The sequence below is a fragment of the Bos javanicus genome, chromosome 16, assembly GCF_032452875.1.
Source record: "Bos javanicus breed banteng chromosome 16, ARS-OSU_banteng_1.0, whole genome shotgun sequence".
Classification (NCBI taxonomy): domain Eukaryota; kingdom Metazoa; phylum Chordata; class Mammalia; order Artiodactyla; family Bovidae; genus Bos; species Bos javanicus.
In genome coordinates, this window is record NC_083883.1 from 45,947,136 (window position 1) to 45,967,190 (window position 20,055).

The window sequence follows — 20,055 nt, forward strand, 5'->3', positions numbered from 1 at the left end:
CTTGCCGGGGACCCTCACTGGATGCTTCTCTGATAGATCCTGCAGCCCGTGAGAAAAGGAGTGATGGTAGTTTTCCTGGATGAGCAGGGAGTGATGCTGTGATGGTGTTTTCCTGAAATCCCATCAACACTTGCATGCGGACACTGTTTTGGTAAATTAATGCTTCCCAGCACTAAAATCATTCATGTCATTATTTCTAAATAACAAGACTCATGAAAGTGACAGAAGACAGTGGTGTATGACCTGCAACCAGAAAGCAAACACGGAATGCTTTTCAAACTTCAGTTAAGAATTTCAGCCCGAATCTCAGTCAGTTGTGGCAAGGTGGATGAACTGAGAGCCTGTTATACAGAGTTAAGTAAGTCAGGAAGAGAAAAACAAATATGATGTATTAATGCACATATTCATATCCCCTATCACGCTGAAGCTGAAGCTCCAATGCTTTGACCACCTGATGTGAAGAGTCAACTCACTGGAAAGGACCCTGATGTTGGGAAAGATTGAAGGCAGGAGGAGAAGGGGGAGACAGAGGATGAGATGGTTGGGATACATCACTGACTGACTGGACATGATCTTGGGCAAGATCTGAGAGACAGTGAAGGACAGGGAAGCCTGGAGTGCTGCTGTCCCTGGGGTCGCAAAGAGTTGGACATGTCTTAATGACTAACCAGCAACAACAACACATATATATGGAATCTAGAAAAAAATGGTGCTGATGAATCTATTTGCAGGACAGCAATAGAAATGCAGAAGTTAGAAAACAGACTTGTGGACATAGTGAGACAAGAAGAAGGTGGGACAAATTGAGAGAGTAGCATTGAAACATATACATTACTATATGTAAAATAAATAGCTGATGGAAAGCTGCTGTATAACACAGGGAGCTTAACCCAGTGCTCTGTGACAACCTAGAGAGGTGGGAGGGAGGCTCAAGAGGGAGGGAACATATATATACTTATGAGTAACTCACATTGTTGTACGGCAGAAACCAACACAGCATTGTAAAGCAATTACCCTCCAATCAAAAAAAAAAAAAAAGAATTCCAGCCCAGTTTCATCAGTGAGTCCTTGATTTTAGAAATAAAACAGACCATATGCCACCATCACCCAGACTCATGGATGGTGCTTTGGACCAGAGCACGGTTCCGTAAGGGAGGTCCTGACTCTTGTACGCTGGCTGCAAACACTCCTGCTGTTTCATCTCTCCTTTGACCCGCATGCCAGAATGGGATAACTTTGTGAGCCAAAGAGAGCAGAAATATTTTACTGATGCATCTGCTCTGAAGTAAAATAAGATGCAGAAGGAAGGATCTATGTGTATTCACCCACGAAGTATAAAATGTGCACTAATGGAATCTCTTCCAAGGGAGGGACATTGGCAAAGTGGTTCTAATCCTGGTTGGAAAACAAGGTGTTGGTGGCGAAGGGGGAACAGAGTCTTTGTGAGCAGCAATCTCAGCTGAAACCTTCCAGGGGCAGCACATCCTTCCTCTGGTCCTCTCTGACCCTCTGCCCGCCCCTGCCCCGCTCATCCTGTATGACCTGGGCCACTCCAGACCCTCCCGTGGGGGAACTCCCACGGTCGTGGGGTTTGTGTCAGATAGGAGAGGCTAGGTCAGGCCATAGTCCTGTGCGACCCCCAAGTCCTATGAGACATGTCCAGCATGGTCTGAAAAATTCTGATCTGCAGAGTCATCTAGGCAGAAGGAGGTTCTACTGGCCGTGTGCTCCCATGGTCAGTGCAGGACGCTGAAGGAAACAGGACAGTGTTCACTGGTCCTTCAAGGTCCCCCTACCCCCTAATGACACACGTTGCCTCTGCTCATGTTTCATTGAGTCAAACAGCCTCCCGAGCCACAAAGAGGGAGGTGCCAGCCCATCAAGAGCCTAGAAAGAGGAAACCCGAGGTTCAGGTAAAGAACTGTAGTGACTTCCCCAGAACTGGATCGTTATGGGTGGTACCTGCTTAGCCAGCACCTGGAGACCCCTGGCTGGAGGGAGGGGAGACTACCTGCCAGCCGAGGCCATGTGTCCATGTGACGGAGGCTGTAACCGGCACGTTCAGTTCCACGGGGACACAAGCTTCTTTCCCTTCTACAGTTGTACCGCTGCTGCCTGCATGGGGCCTGGTGCAAGGAGGCAGTCAGCAAATACTGCTGGGACTTCCCCTGTGGTCCAGTGGTTAAGACTCTGCACTTCCAATGCAAGGGGCACTAGTCTGATCCCTGGTTGGGGAACTAAGATCCCACATGCTGTGCAGTATGGCCAAAAAATAAGAAAATTTTGATAATAATAATAATTTTTAAAACCTCAATTAAAAAAACACTGCAGGAGGCACGAATGCCTTGGCAGCTTGTCACAGTCTTCTGTGCAAGGTGCGTTACCCCATGAGCATTCTGCTTTCTGAGGACAAGGGTTTCATCTTGTCCTTCCGTGCCTTCCCTCCTTCAATAAGCAAATGCTATGCTCAGCACTCGGCTTGGAAAGAAAGATGAGAATCAACACACCAACCCTGACCTCTGCCCTCAAGGGTCTCAGATGGTAAAAAAACATAAACAGTGTACTGAGGGTCAGCATCCTGCCAGAGGAGGTGTTTGCCAAATACACGGAAAGGCAAACGGGAGTGTGAAGACAACCCGGAAACTTTCCCAAAGAAAATGAGATTGTCCTCAGGTCTTAAAGAAGAAGAGGGATTTCCCTGGTGGCCTAGTGGTTAAGAAGCCACTTTCCAATGCAGGGGATATGGGTTTGATTCCTGGTTGGAGAACTAAGATCCCACATGCTGTGGGGGAACTAAGCCTGTGTGCCGTGATGAAGACCCAGTGCAACTAAAAATAAATACAATTTTTAAAAGTTTTAATTAAAAAAATAAAATGTACATATTTTAAAAAAGGAAGGAGAGAAGGCATCTCTCAGGTATAAAAGGAAAATGCCAGCATTCACATGTGGGAGACCGCTGAGCAGAAACATGTAGTTTTGTTAGCATTTTTTTCCTGCAGGTGAGAAGTCTGCAAGGATGGTCAAGGAGCAGGGGCAGACAGTAAATGTTTAATTAAGGCTTTGTGGGTCACATACCATCTCTGTCACATTTTCTTCCTCTCTGTGTGTGTTATAACCCTTTAAAAATAGAAAAACTATTCTTAGCTTATAGGCCATACAAAAACACAAACAAGCTAAGGCACACCCACAGGATGGCTATCATCAAAAAGATGGAAAAACCCAGGCTGGTGGGGATGTGGAGTAACTGGAGCCCGTACCCTGCTGGTGGGGAGGTAAAAATGGAGCCACTGCGGCAGAAAACAGTCAGGCGCTTCCTGAAGAAGTTAAATATAGAGTTACCATATGACCGTGTGGTTCCACTCCGAGGAGGACACCCAAGAGAAATGAAAACATATGTCCTCACAAACGCTGGCATGTAAATGTTCACAGCAGCGTTATTCCAATCAGACAGAAGGCAGAAACAATCCAAATGTCCATCGACTGGTGAACAGATGAGGAATGTGCGCTGTGTCTGTACAATGGAATATATTTAGCCAGAAGAAGAAATGGAGTTTGGATACAGGCTACAATGTGGATGAACTTGGAAAACATCCTGTGACGTTAAAGAAGCAGATACAGGAAACCACCTATTGGATGATTCTGTTTACACAAAGGGCTTCCCCGATGGCTCAGCAGTAAAGAATCTGCCTGCAATGCCTGAGACACAGGAGACATGGGTTTGATCCCTGGGTCGGGAAGATCCCCTAGAAGAGGAAGTGGTAACCCACTGCAGCATTCTTGCCTGAAAAATCCCATGAACAGAGGAGCCTGGCAGGCTACAGTTCAAAGTGTTGCAGAGTCAGACACAATCGAGTGACTGAGCATTTATACTAAACGTCCAGAACAGGCAAATCCACAGAGACAGAAAGATTAATTGTTGCCTTGGGCTGGAGGAGTCAGGGAGAGACAAGGAATGACTGCTAATGGGGGCAGTTTCTTCAGGGGGTGATGAAACTGCTCTCAAATTAGATTGTAATGATATTTGCACAGCTCTGTAAATATACTACAAGCCACTGAATTATATATTTTAAAAGTGTGAATTCTACGGTTTGTGAATTATATTTCTCTCTTCCCTGGAGAGGAAAATGGGAACCCATTCCAGTATTCTTGCCTGGAAAATTCCATGGACAAAGGAGCCTGTTGGGCTTTAGTCCATGGGGTTGCAAAGAGTCGGACATGACTGAGCGACTAAATAACAACAACTGCAACAAAATAGAACCTTTCTGCGTCTGGGGAAGGAGGGCACACGTGAAGCTGCTGCCCCTTCTCCTGCCTGACAAGAGAAAATGGGGAGCCAGGCCCCCCCCAAAAGTGGGAGTGGACAGAGTGGGGGTTTGCCTCACCCAAGAGTCACAGTGTGCCCCACTAAAAGCATCAGGACATGTGATTATACATTATATTTGTCTCAAGTGTGAATTCAAACAGAATCACAAACTTGGATATGCAAAAAGAGCCTGAGTGATTGTGTCAGCCTGAGCAGGCTGTCCAGTCCAGGTATTTAATCAAACACCAACTGGGGTGTTACCTTGAAAGTATCCTGTAGATGTGGTCAATGTCTGCCATCACTGAATTTGAGGAAATGAGAGGATCCCTGATGATGCGATTGGGCCCCACCCAACCAGTCAGAGGCCTTGAGAGCCAACACTGAGGTTTCCTGGAGAAGGGATTCTGCCTGAAGACGGTGGTATTGGACTGGTCAACTTGAGGTGCTTCCCACTCCATCCCATCTTCTTTCCTTATCCTGGGTGGGACCAGGATTCAGGGGAGGTTTACACAGTATCTGAGTGTCACAGAAGGATGGCACAACTGGTCCATGGCCCTCTGCCCTGGCTGCTCCTGAGAGTCACTTGTCCACCAGGTCTTGGGCTCTGCCCTCCAATCCTGTGGCCCTGTGATTGATGCCTACAATCTGTTGGGGCCTCCGGTTGTCAAATGGTATGCTCTTTGTTCTCACTGACCAAATGTGAGGTTTCCTCTTGCCTACCAGTCCTCAAAGTCACTTCTGTGCCTTTCTCAGGCTGAGGGACCACCCCTCTCTTCCTGCCCAGTCACACTGGGTGTGTGGGTCTATGTCAGGCTGGCCCAGAGCCCATCTAAAATAAATAAATAAATTAATTTAAAACTATAAAATTCTAAAAAGAAAAGAAACTAGTTTTCTAGATTGATGCATGTTAATATAACTTACATAAAATAAATTGTTCAATTGCTTAGTCATGTCCGACTCTTCGTGAACCCACGGACTGTAGCATGTCAGGCTTCCCTGTCTTTCACCATCTCCTGGAACTTGTTCAAACTCATGTCCATTGAGTCAGTGATGCCATCAACAGTCTTATCCTCTGTCGTCCCCTTCTTCTACTGCCTTTAATCTTTCCAAGCATCCAGATCTTTTTAAATGAGTTTGCTCTTTGCATCAGGTGGCCAAAGTATTGGAGCTTCAGCTTCAACATCAGTCCTTCCAGTGAATATTCAGGGTTGATTTCCTTTAGGATTGAGTGGTTGAAACTTCTTGCTGTCCAAGGGACTCTCAAGAGTCTTCTCCAACACCACAGTTGAAAAGCATCAATTCTTCGGCACTCAGCTTTCTTTATGGTCCAGCTCTCACATCCATACATGACTACTGGAAAAACCATAGCTTTGACTAGATGGATCTTTGTTGGCAAAATAATATCTCTGCTCTTTAATATACTGTCTAGGTTTGTCATAGTTTTTCTTTCAGGGAACAAGCGTCTTTTAATTTCATGGCTCTAGTCACCATTTGCAGTGATTTTGGAGCCTAAGAAAATAAAGTCTGTCACTCTTTCCATTGTTTCCCCATCTATTTGCCATGAAGTGATGGGACTGAAAATAAATAAATTTCAGTGACTAAACCAGAATAAATATAAATTTCTTATAAGTAATACTTATAATTTCTTTGTATTAAATATATACATACACCAGAATATAATTGCCAAGTGAACTATCTTTATTCTCACCACCTCTGACATCAAATGTGTGGGTTTTCTCCTGCACCAACACCAACTGGGTGTCCAAGAGTTCAGTTCAATTCTGACCTTACCTGTCAGGCCCACAGTTAAGGTCTTGGTCCCACAGGACTATCCTCACTCCGGTTACCAATCTCATGTCCCCAGGCCACTCATCCTTCTGACAGATGAGCAGATAAGCCAGGGGTTCCCCTATGATTTATCCAAACCCTTCTCAGGTTTGACAATTTGCTGCTGCCGCTGCCAAGTCACTTCGGTCGTGTTGACTCTGTGCGACTGCATAGACGACAGCCCACCAGGCCCATCCATCCCTGGGATTCTCCAGGCGAGAACACTGGAATTGGTTGCCATTTCCTTCTTCAATACATGAAAGTGAAAAGTCAAAGTGAAGTCCCTCAGTTGGGTCTGGAGTACTGGAGTGGGTCACCATTGCCTTCTCCTGACAATTTGCTAGAATACCTCAAAGAATTGTGCGTGCTCAGTTGTGTCCAACTATTTGTGACCCCATGGACTGTAGCCCACAAGGCTCCTCTGTCCCTGGGATTCAGTTCAGTTCAGTTGCTCTGTCGTGTCCAACTCTTTGCAACCCCATGGACTGCAGCAGGCCAGGCTTCCCTGTCAATCACCAACTCCCAGAGTTTGCTCAAACTCATGTCCAATGAGTTGGTCATGCCATCCAGCCATCTCATCCTCTGTCATCTCCTTCTTCTCCTGCCTTCAATCTTGCCTAGCATCAGGGTATTTTCCAGTGAGTCAGTTCTTTACATCAGGTGGCCAAAATATCAGAGCTTCAGCATCAGTCCTTCCAATGAATATTCAGGGCTGATTTCCTTTAAGATTAACTGATTTGATCTCCTTACAGTCCAAGGGACTCTCAAGAGTCTTCTCCAACACCACAGTTCAAAAGCATCAGTCCCATGGGATTACCCTAGCAAGAATACTGGAATGGGTTGTCATTTCCTCCTCCAGGTATCTTTCCAACCCAGGGATCGAACCAGCATTTCCTGTGGCTCCTGTATTGGCAGGCAGATTCTTTACCACTGTGCCATCTGGGAAGTCCTCAAAGAGCTGAGGAAAGAACTTTACTTATTATTACTGTTTTTTATGATAAAAGATGCAGCTCAGGGATAGCCAGATGGAAGAGACACATACACAAGACAAAGCCTGTTGGAAAGATGGGGAGCTTCTGTGCGCTTTCTGGGAGTACCACCCTCCCAGAACCTGAACGTGTTCAACCACCCTGAGGCTCCCAAACTCTATCACTGAAGGGTTTTATGGTGGTTTCAGTACAAATGGATGACTTATGAAATCTTTGGCCATTGGTGACTAACTCAGTCTCCAGTCCCTCTTTCCTTGCTAGAAGCTGGTGAGTGCATGTGTACGCTTGAGAGTTCGTGGGTGCTACTGAAAGTTTAACTGTCTAATCGTGTCTTGATCATGCTGACAACCAGCCCCCAACCTGAGGGCTTCCAGCCAAAGGTCATCTCATTCAAAAGAGTCATCATTCCAGAGATGCCAAGGGTTTTAGAAGCTGTATTCCAAGTACGAAGACAAAAACCATTTATCTATTTCCCATTGCGCCACACTGAGTATACTGAATATTTGTGTTAATCAGTCTGCACCTCCCTTCCTAACAGAGAAACCTATCCCGGTCATCCAAGCGGATTGCTACTGTTGTTCAGTTCATTAAGTCGTGTCTGACTCTTTGCGACCCGGTAGACTACAGCATGCCAGCCCCCCTATCCTTCATTACCTCCCAGAGTTTGCTCAAATTCATGTCCATTGAGTTGGTGATGCTATCTAACCATGTCATCCTTGGTCTTCCTTTTCTCCTTTTGCTTTCAGTCTTTCCCAGCATCAGGGTCTTTTCCAGTGAGTCAGTTCTTCATGTCTGGTGGTCAAAGTATTAGAGCTTCAGCCTTATCATCAGTCCTTCCAGTGAATATTCAGAGTTGATTTCCTAGAAGATAGACTGGTTTGATCTCCAAGGGACTCTCAAGAGTCTTCTCTGGCACCACAATTCGAAAGCATCAATTCTTCGGTGCTCAACCTTCTTTATGACTACTGGAAAACCACAGCTTTGAGTAAATGTACCTTTGTTGGCAAAGTAATGTCTTTGCCTTTTAATAGACTGTCTAGGTTTGTCATAGCTTTCCTTCCAAGGAGCAAGTGTCTTTTAATGTTATGGCTGCAGTCACCATCTGCAGTGATTTTGGAGCCCAAGAAAAGAAAATCTGTCACTGTTTCCACTTTTTTCCTGTCTATGTGCCATGAAGTGATGGGACCAGATGACATGATCTTAGTTTTTTGAATGTTGAGTTTTAAACCAGGTTATTCACTCTCCTCTTTCATCTTCATCAAGAGGCTCTTTAGTTTCTTTTCACTTTCTACTGTCAGGGTAATGTCATCTGCATATCTGAGGTTGTTGATATTTCTCCTGGCAATCTGGATTCCAGCTTGTGGTTCATCAGGCCCTGCATTACATATGGTGTACTCTGAAAATAAGGTAAATAAGCAGGGTGATGATATACAGCCTTGTCATACTCCTTTCCCCGTTATGAACCAGTCTGTTGTTTCATGTCTGGTTCTAACTGTTGTTTCTTGACCCACATATAGGGGTCTTGGAGACAGGTGAGGGGATGTGGTACTGTTCTGTTAATATGAGAAAAGTCTGAGACTTACAGAAGAGCATCATTGACTTAGGGATAACAGAAGGAACTTCCTTCCACCAGAATGAACTCAATCTCCAGATAAGAGTCCTCCATCATACAGCAAAATAAATGTGTATCAATTGTAGAGGCTGAAGGCCGGGGCATAAAGGACTGAGGTCAGTCAGGCTAGCCAAGGGGAAGACCAGGAGAGGCAGCTGCTCTGAAGGCCACAGGATGTAGGCAGGTGACTGGGAGGAGGAGCTTGGAGAGGCTGTCTGGCCCTTGAAAGACCAGCCCACACTGCAAACGCACTCCAGGGGCCTCCTCTGTCCCTTCCCTCCTGCTCCACCAACCATACTCCTAGAAAGGCAGGTGGAGGCTGAAACCATTTTCTTCTGTCAAGCCCTGGTGGAAAATCTAAACAGACATTTTTCCAAAGAAGACATACAGATGGTTAAAAAGCATATGAAAAGATGCTCAGCATCACTAATTATTAGAGAAATGCAAATCAAAACTTGAATGAGGCCTCACCTCACACTGGTCAGAATGGCCATCCTCAAAAAATCTACAAATGCTGGAGAGAATGTAGAGAAAGAGGAGCCCTCCCACTTTGGTGGGAATGTAAATTGGTGCACCCTCTGCAGAGAACAGTATGGAGGTTCCTTAAAAAACTAAAAATAGAGCTACCATATGACCTAGCAATCCCACACCTGGGCATTTATTCAGAGAAAATAATAATTTGAAAAGAATCATGCACCCCAGTATTCACTGCAGCACTATTTACAATAGCCAGGACATGGAAGCAACCTAAATGTCCATAAAGAAATGGATACAGAAGATGTGGTACATGTATGCAATGGAATATTATTCATCCATAAAAAATAATGAAATAATGTCATTTACAGCACCATGGATGGACCCAGAGATTATCATACTAAGTAAGTCAGACAGAAAAAGACAAGTATCACATGATATCACTCATATTTGAAATCTAAAAAAAGGTTAAAAATGAACTTATCTACAAAACAAAAATAGAGCTACACATGTAGAAAATAAACTTATGGTTATGGGGCAGTTGGGAGTAGGAGGGGAGGGATAAATTTCGAGATTGGGATTGACACATACACACTGCTGCTGCTGATGCTAAGTCACTTCATTCGTGTCCGACTCTGTGCGACCCCATAGACGGCAGCCCACCAGGCTCCCCTATCCCTGGGATTCTCCAGGCAAGAATACTGGAGTGGGTTGCCATTTCCCTCTCCAATGCATCAAAGTGAAAAGTGAAAGTGAAGTCGCTCAGTCATGTCCAACTCTTCGCGATCCCATGGACTGCAGCCTACCAGGCTCCTCCGTCCATGGGATTTTCCAGGCAAGAGTACTGGAGTGGGGTGCCATAACATAAAACAGATAACTAATAAGGACCTACTGTATAGCACAGGGAGTTCTACTCAATACTACGTAATGACCTATATGGGAAAAGAGTATAACAAAGAGCGGATATATATATATATAGTATAGGGCTTCCCAGGTAGCGCCAGTGGTAAAAAACCCACCTGCCAATGCAGAAGACATAAGAGACAGGATTTGATCCCTGGGTCAGGAAGATTCCCCTGGAGAAGGGCATGGCAACCCACTCCAGTATTCTTGCCTGGAGAATTTCATGGACAGAGGAGCCTGGCAGGCTACAGTTCATAGGACTCCAAAAAGTCAGACACGACTGAGCGACTAAGCAGGCATGCATGCATATATAGTATAACAGATTCATTTTGCGGTATACACAAAATTAATATAACATTATAAATCAACTACACCTCAATAAAAAATTTAAAAAAAATAGAGAACTCAAAAAATTTAAAAAGAAAAATAAATGGGACATCTCAAAGAGCAAAACATAATCACATCCAGCTTTATTTCCTGGATAAAAATGAAGTTTATAGTTCTCAGTTCTGACCATAGAATTATTTCACATGTAGTGTGGATTTTGTCTTCACAAAATGACATTTGTATTTATGTACGGCCTGCTTTCCCTGGGCTGTCCATCCTAAGATAGAGCCAGCAGCTCCAATAATAATTCCTGCACAGAGTCCATGGGGTCAGTGGGCAGAGAAATGCCACTCATCCATCAATCCTGGCAGCTCAGCAGTTCAGCTCCCCAGAGGCCAGAGATGCTCCTGAAAAGTTCTTTGTCCTCAGGGATGGAAAAAATCCCAGGCTTTGTTTACCCCAGAGCCACCATCCACAACAGAATCTGCTGTCTTTGTATATTACAATAGCAGGAAACTCAGTGATAGAGAATCGGCATTCTTTATCGGGCTTAATTCATTAACCTGAAGATTCACTTAACTTTATCTTTACCACTTCTTAGTTACCAAAAAAAAAAAAAAAAGGTTTGAAGCCAGCATCAACCCGGAAGTGCCTCCAGTGGGGTTTCTCCCCAGCCAGGCAAAATAAACACACCCACCAGGGCCATCAGCACAGGCCACCGGTGGCAAAGATCCAAGTCACAGCAGCTGGGGTTCTGCTGACAGAGTTGTGGCTCCTCCCTGTCCACACTCACGGCATGAGGCCAGCAGGATATGTGACAAGATTTTCCTTTCAGGCTGAATAGTAGAAAGTCGTTTTGGCTTAGGGGTGCAGGGTGTTAAGAGGGTCAGGAGATCAGAGTTTCCCAGCCCTGTTCACAACTATAAGCTGACACCCATCTCACCACTCCTAGGTCTGCCGCCGTCTGGTGAAATGGGGTTTTCTATGTGGCTGCTCAAAACCCCGCAGCCCAAATAGCTCATGTCTTGGAGGGGGCAGCTGGCTGGAGTAGGATGGTGGGCGGTGTGGATGGCAATCAGGCAGCATGTTTGCAGGCAGTCACGTGCTCTCCTCCTTCTGGGTGGTGTCCCCGCCCACATCATGATGAATGCCCTAGAATCCGGCCCGACCCAGAGCAGTAATTTCCTGTGAGTGGAAGGGTCAGGCATATCACTTAACTGATATCAATCTGGATCCTGGAACCAGCTCTGCTGGTAACTAGCCCTGTGCCAATGAGCAAACCATTTATACCTGTCTGAGTTCCTTCATTTGTAATAGTGGGGGGCAGGGAGGTCCTTGATGAGCCAAGTCCCTTCCGTTCTAACCTCTGTGGTATTGTGATTTCCTTTGCAGAAGCAAGTAAAGGAGCAAGGGGACTAAAAGACTAAATCTATCATAGCAAGAACACTGCTCGTGTGTTGATTTTTAAAGCAGCCCTTTAAAAAAACAATTGAGCAGATAAGGAAATGTGTGTGCATACAAAACCGTATGGCTCAGCCTTGACTCAGCTTAGAAGCTGAGGGCAAATGGGTATTCATAAGATTGGATCATAGTAAACATTCACCCAGCAGAAGAATGTTTCTGTTCTCTTCTCCACTTGGTCTCACAAATCTGCCTTTAACTACTATGTGACATCAGACACTCTTGGATTTTTTTTTAAATCAGGGGGTTGGTATAAAATGTCTAGTAATATTCCTTTGTATGTATGTATCACAATTTCTTCATCCATTCATCTCTCGATGGACATCTAGGTTGCTTCCATTTTCTGGTTATTGTAAATAGTGCTACAGTGAACACTGGGGTACATGTGTCTTTGTCAATAATGTTTTTCTCAGGGTATATGCCCAGTAGTGGGATTGCAAGTGCAGGGAGAAAATATCAATAACCTCAGATATGCAGATGATACCACCCTTATGGCAGAAAGCAAAGAGGAACCGAAGGGCCTTTTGATGTAAGTGAAAGAGAAGAGTGAAAAACCTGGCTTTAAATTCAACATTCAAAAAATTAAGATCATGGCATCCAGTCCCATCACTGCATGGCAAATAGATGGTGAAACAATGGAAACAGTGAGAGACTTTATTTTCTGGCGCTCCAAAACTACTGCAGATGGTGACTGCAGCCATGAAATTAAAAGGTACTTGCTCCTTGGAAGAAGAGCTCTGACAAACCTGGACAGCATATTAAAAAGCAGAAACATTACTTTGCCAACAAAGGTCCGTCTAGTCAAAGCGGTGGTTTTTCCAGTAGTCATGTATGGATGTGAGAGTTGGACTATAAAGAAAGCTGAGTGCCAAAGAATTGAACTGTTGTGTTGGAGAAGACTCTTGAGAGTCCCTTGGACTGCAAGGAGATCCAACCAGTCAATCCTAAAGGAAATCAGTCCTAAATATTCATTGGAAGAACTGATGCTGAAGCTGAAACTCCAATACTTTGGCCACCTGATGTGAAGAAGTGACTCATTGGAAAAGACCCTGAGGCTGGGAAAGATTGAAGGCAGGAGAAGAAGGGGAAAACAGGATGAGATGGTTGGATTACATCACTGACTCGATGGACATGAGTTTGAGTAAACTCCGGGAGTTGGTGATGGACAGGGAGGCCTGGTGTGCTGTAGTCCATGGGATCGCAAAGAGTCAAACATCACTGAGTGACTGAACTGAACTGATAGTAGTTTTATTCCAATTTTTTAAAGATATCTCCATATTGTTCTCTATAGTGGCTGTATCAATTTACATTCCCACCAACAGTGCAAGAGAGTTCCCTTTTCTTTATACCCTCTACCTGATTAACCTATTCGCAAGGCTGGGATAGAGATGCAGACATAGAGAACAGGCTTGTGGACACAGCAGGGGAAGGAGGGGGTGGGATGAATTTGGAGAGTATCATAGAAACATATCACTACCGTGTATGGAACAGATAGCTGGTGGGAAGCTGCTGTATAGCACAGGGAGCTCAACCTGCTTCTCTGTGATGACCTAGAGGGGTGGGATGGGGGTAGAGGTGGGAGGGAGGTTCAGGAGGGAGGGGACATGTGTATATTTATGGCTGATTCACATTGTTGTATGGCAACACGACACTGTAAAGCAATTATCTTTCAATTAAAAATAAATTCAAAAATTTCTCTGAAAGTCCAATCAAGGTCATCCCCCATTATGGTGTTTGTCTCTTAAGAATACATTCATCTCTGAGTCTATCTGTCTCAGCTGACAAACTGGTCCATTTCCTCTTTGCAGACAACACGCTGTGCAATCCATCCTTTTCTTGTTGGAGAATTCAGAGTAAAGGTCAGTGTTCAGTTCAGTACTTTTTCTTACCCTGAGTCCTTCATTGTAATTTTACCTGTCACTTGACTCTTATTTGAATGATTTTGGGTTTCACTGAGGTACTAATTCTTTGTTAATTCATTCATTCAAGCAATTGTTTAGATTTATAGAAAAGCTGTACAGAAAGTACAGAGAATTACCATATCTCCCCTTCCTCGCCTTATATACAGTTTCCCGTATTACTAACATCTTTCATTCATGGTACACTTGGTACAGTTGATAAGGAAGTATTGATACAGGATTGTTAATTAAAGCTTATAGTTTATGTTAGGGCTCACTCTCTGTGCTGTGCTCTAAGGGTTTTGATAAACACATAATATTATGTGTTCACCATCGAAGTATCATGCTGAAAAATTTCACTGCTGTACAAATCCCCTGGCTCCACCTATTCATATCCTCTCCCTTCCCTATAACCCCTGGCAACCCTTATCTTTCCACCATCTCCCTAGTTTTGTTTTTCCAGAAAGTCATGTAGTTGGAATCATACAGGAGGTATATAGCTTTTTCAGACTGGTTTCTTTCACTTAGTAATATGTATTTGAGGCTTCACCATACCTTTCTGTGGCTTGAAAGCTCATTTCTTTTTATCACTAAATAATATTCTATTGCACGGATGTGCCACAATTTGGTTATCCATTTGCTTACGAAAGACTATTTTGATTGCTTTTAATTTTTAGTGGTGGTGGTTTAGTCACACTAAATTGTGTCTGACCCTTGCGACCCCATGGACTGTAGCCTGCCAAGCTCCTCTGTCCATGGGATTTCCTGGGCAAGAATACAGGTCACCATTTCCTCCTCCAGAGGATCTTCATGATCCAGGGATCAAACCCACATCTCTGCTTGGCAAATGGATTCTTTGCCCCTGAGCCACCAATTTTTACTGATTAGTAAGAAGAAGAAAGAAACTGATTTTTACTGATTTTCATTACTATTACTTTATTGTAAGCTGCCTCTAAGCCTCTTTGGAAGTAAATAGGAATACAAGTTTGTATTGAAATATGCATAACAGTTCACACTACAAAGTTCACTTTTTAAAACCTTGCCAAGTAGAATCAGGTTTACCACAGATCTGGCTAACAGAACCAACTTGTGGGATGACTCTCTTACCTCCAGCCCTGGGAGTCTAGAGCATCCCACACACTTTCTAAGTACGACATGAACCAAGCATTGCTGTGTCAGGTAGAGAACTCATCAGGGGTTTACCTCAACATGCACAAAAATTACAGACACCAAATTTTCCTGCTTCCTAGCTGGAATCAAATCCAAACTGCTGTTCATCAAGACTCCCAGATGTTGAGAACAGACTTGTGGTTGCCAAGGGTGGAAGGGAGTTGGGGAGGGATGGAGTGAGACTTTAGGATTAGCAGATGCAAACTATTATATAGAGAATGGATAAACAAGGTCCGACTGTATAGCATAGGGAACTATATCCAATGTCCTGTGATAGATTATAAACGGAAAAGAATATGAAAAGGAACACATATATATTTATAACTGAGTCACTTTGTTGCACAGCAGAAATTAACAACATTGTAAATCAACTACAATAAAATAAAATTTTTTAAAAAATAACTCCTCAGAAATAAGCAGACAGAATTGCACTTTTCGCTATTCAAGACACTCCAGAATTCTTAATACATAGCTAATTGTTTTTATTCCTAACAATACATTGGAATTATGCAGGTAGAGTATGCACAGCTTGGTTATAAGCCAGAGATTAAAAAGACAGTAGAAGTTCTTCTTGGGGTGTATATTGGGTTACACTTGCCTTCTCTGAGATCTGGGCAGGAGGTCAGAACTGAATATAAACCCAAACTGTTTTTATATTTTTATTAAGATGAAACATGGGTGTCTGGTTTGGGTGTGTGTGGGCTTGTCTTGTCAAACAGCATTAAAAGGCTCATTACAAAACCAAAGCAAAAGAGTGGTCACTTGCCCCATTTAATTTCATTGGATACTTCCAACTCCTGTAGGTCTTTCCCCCCACTTAGACCTTTTTTCTTTTGTTCTCTCCTATTGCAATTTTGTTCTCTTCTCCTTAGTGTTATGTTTGGATGTCTTTGTCTTGTGTGTGTGTATATCTATTTTAGATTCTTGGTTTGCAGTTGCCATGACGTTTTGGATAATGGTCTTTAATAGATATGTGGTTGTTTTCAGTTGCTAATCTCTTGATTTCAAATGCATTTTCGAAACCTTGCATTTGTACTCTCCTCCCCAGAAGAGGACTGTTTTTGATATCATGTCTACATCTAATTGTTTTTTTGTAAAAAGTGAAAGTGTTAGTCACTCAGTCTTGTCTGACTCTTTGTTACCATATGGACTGTAGCCCACCAGGCTCCTCTGTCCATGGGATTCTCCAGGCAAGAATACTGGAGAGGGTTGCCATGCACTCCTCCAGGGGACCTTCCTGACCCAGGAATTGAACCTGGGTCTCCTGCATCACCGACTCAATGGACATGGGTTTGGGTGGACTCTGGGAGTTGGTAATGGACAGGGAGGCCTGGCGTGCTGTGGTTCATGGGGTCGAAAAGAGTCGGACACAACTGAGCAACCAAACTAAAACTGAAACTCCTGCATCACGGGCAGCCTGTTGTGTGGATACTTCTAATTCTTAGCAGATTCTTCTGGTAGTTATTTCCCTACTTTTAAGTACAGGTTTACAAGGGTTTCCCTGGTGGCTCAGTTGGTAAAGAATCTGCCCACAATATGGGAGACTCAGGTTTAATCCCTGGGTCCAGACGATCCCTTGGAGGAGGAAATGGCAACCCACTCCAGTATTCTTGCCTGGAGAATCCCATGGACAGAGGAGCCCGGCGGGCTACAGCCCATGGGGTCTCAAAGAATTGGACATGACTGAACGACTAACACTTTGGCCACCTCATGCGAAGAGCTGACTCATTGGAAAAGACTCTGATGCTGGGAGGGATTGGGGGCAGGAGGAGAAGGGGACGACAGAGGATGAGATGGCTGGATGGCATCACTGACTCGATGGACGTGAGTCTGAGTGAACTCCGGGAGTTTCACAGGGAGGCCTGGCGTGCTGCGATTCATGTGGTGGCAAAGAGTCGGACATGACTGAGCGACTGAACTGAACTGAACTGAACTGAAGCGATTTAGCGTGTTGTTACAATGCTTCCCAGTTGGCGCTAGTGGTAAAGAACATATCTGCCAATGCAGAAGACTTAAGAGATGCAGGTTCGATCCCTGGTTTGGGAAAATCCCCTGAAGGAGGAAATGGCAACCCATTCCAGTATTCATGCCTGGAAAATTCCATAGACCCAGGCGCCTGGCAGGCTACAGTCCCTAGAGCCACAGAATCAGACACAACTGAGCAACTAACACACACACACACCCAAGAGCACACACACACACACACTTCTATAGGCTTCCAGGTGGCCCTAATGGTAAAGAACTCACCTGCCAATGCAGCAGACATAAAAGATGCAGATTCAATCACTGGGTCAGAAAGAAGGAAATGACTACCAACTCCAGTATTCTTGCCTAGAGAATTCCATGGAGTGAGGAGTCTGGCAGGCTACAGTCCATGTCGTCCCAAAGAGTTAGACACGACTGAACGACTAACACTTTCATTCTTTCACAGTTGATTTACAACTCTGTCTTGACTAATCCAACTTAGATACCATCTACTGTCTTCCCGTTATGGTAGCTGAGAATTTAGTGCTTTGACACCCAATTATAGTTACAGCATTAACTTTTGGTTAAACCAGTCTTTAAAATCTATACTATTAAGACCATGTGAAACATTGTTCACTGCTGAGTCAAATAATAAACTATGATTATAGTTTCTTTCTTTTGCAACTTCTTGTTTGTCTCAAAATTAATAGTTTCCTTATTTTCTTCCTTTCTTCTTTTTTTGGCCACACAGCATGCAGGATCACTGTTGCCTGATTAGGGATCAAACCTGCACCCCCTGCATTGGAAGTGCAGTCTTAATCACTAGACTGCAAGGCAAGTCCCTTTCCCTTTTTAAAGATAGTTGCCTTATATTTTGGATTTCCTTTGTTTTATTCATATCTGTACTTTTTCCCCTCATCCCTTAACTTTCCTTCTTCCCAGCTGATAATCAGTTGGTTCCATTTTTGTCTCCAAGAGGCTCCTTCCTGGAACCCAGGCTCACTGATTGTGGCTAAACTTCGTTCCCCTCTGCCGGCAGGTGCCATAAATTTGTCCTTGGACTTCCCCTCACCACCACCCTGGAAATTCCCTTTGCTTCTCTAAGCCCGCCTTCCTGGGACTTCCTCTTCCTCGTTCTTGGCTATTCAGGTTCCTCCCTCCCCTTCGTGGACCACATCTTCCAGCAGCTTCCTGAGAAAGTATACAGAGCCAGCTGAAAGGTAGGTGCTGGAGTAAGAGAGATGGAGGTCAGAACAGCAGCTTTCTTACTGCCAGGCCTGTTTGGAGGAGGTGGCTCCCTGTCAGCCAGCCAAGGGCACATCCTCCCTCTACACCCTAGAATTAAGTGCACCCACCCAGCTGTGCCGGAAAGCGGCAGCCTCCCCAGATGGGCGAGACCGATGGGACACCTGCTCTCCGCAGGCTGGCAGAGACTGAGGAGCAGAGAGGGAGGGGAGCACGATGAAGTCCAGTTCCTTCTCCCCAGTGTCCCCAGCCTTGCAAGTCATAATCCTGGAGAGAAGGCGTGAGTTGAGGGGCGAAGCAGGAGGATGTGGCTAGGCCTGAGCATCAGAATTTTTAAAGTCCCTTGGGTGATTGGATGTAGCCAGGGCAAGAACCTCTGGCCTAAACAGAAGTGAGCAAGTTGGAGGAAAAAAAGGATTACCTTGGCGATTCAGTGGTTGAAACTCCACACTTTCACTACAGGGAACTGTAGTGGAACTCCACAAGTTTGATCCCAGGTCAGGGAACTCAGATCTCACATGCCACAGGGTGCAGTCTAAAAAGAAGTGAGCAGGTGTTTTTTAAGGGCTCCTGTCTCCAGCCCCCTCCTCACCTGGCCTCCTCTCTACTCCACAGGCTTTGGGCTCCTTGCCTCCACCTGCTCTCCTCCCCTGTATCACCAATCCTGCCCCTCTCCCCCTCTATCACCAGTAACAGCTCAGTTGCATGTTTCTCTCTTGTTTCAACTAGGACTGAGTTTGTGTTTCGGTTTTGTGTTCTTCTTATTTTAAGAGAGATTTCCACCAGTGGAGTGGATGGAGGGGGGAATAAAAGATACTTTCTGCTATCTCAAAAACAAACCATGGGGCACAGCCCAATTGAATGACTTTTTTTACCAAGAGTTTTCTTACACTTTTTAGAAATGACTCAGAGAGATAACAAATGGGTCTATGTCTTTGAAAATATTTCTTGTTTTGAAAGGGAGTAACAGATAAAGGATCTGAGCATCTGCTGCCAAGAGTGGATGGCTTTTAGGTCACAAGCGATGGAGGTGGGTGGTACCCAGACTGCAGGCCTCGGTGTAGTGGAGAGGGGAGCACAGCCAGACTCTCTCCTTATGAAGCCTCTTTAAATGATATGATATAGTTTCGTTTATTATGGTGACTTCCCCCAATAACCCCTTTAATCAGCACCACGCAACAGAATCATTCATCTTCCCCTACGTGAGCAGGGAGTCTAGTTTTGGGCACTCACCAGCAGCTGCACAATTTTGGCCTAAACCTCACTTTTAACATCTCTGAAATAGACATACTTTTATGTGTGCCATATGCCTCTAAGAGTAAACATGAGGTACCGATTTGATCACATATGATGAGTTAAAAGGCATTTATCAGAGGTGTTACCATTATAATTCACCCAATCCTTTTTCCTCCAAGTCCAGGGGGAAGTCTCAACTGGGTGGCAGCCTTGCACAGGACATATCCTTCTGCATGACCTAAATAAATAAATTAAAAGTTTCATTCTGCTTTCACATTCAAATAACAATTGCCAGGGGATCAGAAAAAGCAAAGTGCAAACATAAAATAGTCTATATTTTTAAGCAAGTTGTGCAGCTAAATTCCTATACAATATCCTGGGAAGGAAGAATTTAGGGGATCATGCTAGATGGTGCTGGTGGTAATGAACCCGCTTACCGATGCAGGAGACATAAGAGACTAGGTTCCATCCCTGAGTCAGGAAGATCCCCTGGAGGAGGGCATGGCAATCTACTTTAGTATTCTTGCCTGTAGAGTCCCATGGACAGAGGAGCCTGGTGGGCTACAGTCCATGGGGTCGCAAAGAGTTGGACCCACCTGAGGCACCTTGGCATGCACTCATGCACCACATTTAACTTAGAAATGA

General features: G+C 44.5%; 1 long non-coding RNA gene across 1 annotated transcript in view; it reads left to right on the forward strand.

The window, feature by feature from the left end:
• LOC133227839 (uncharacterized) overlaps positions 1–20,055 on the forward strand; it is a 41,412-nt gene that overhangs the window by 2,138 nt on the left and 19,219 nt on the right. Inside the window, exons 2-3 of the long non-coding RNA XR_009729972.1 lie at positions 13,705–13,755; positions 17,681–18,149. This is a non-coding gene — a long non-coding RNA (uncharacterized LOC133227839). The remainder of the gene's footprint in view (positions 1–13,704; positions 13,756–17,680; positions 18,150–20,055) is intronic.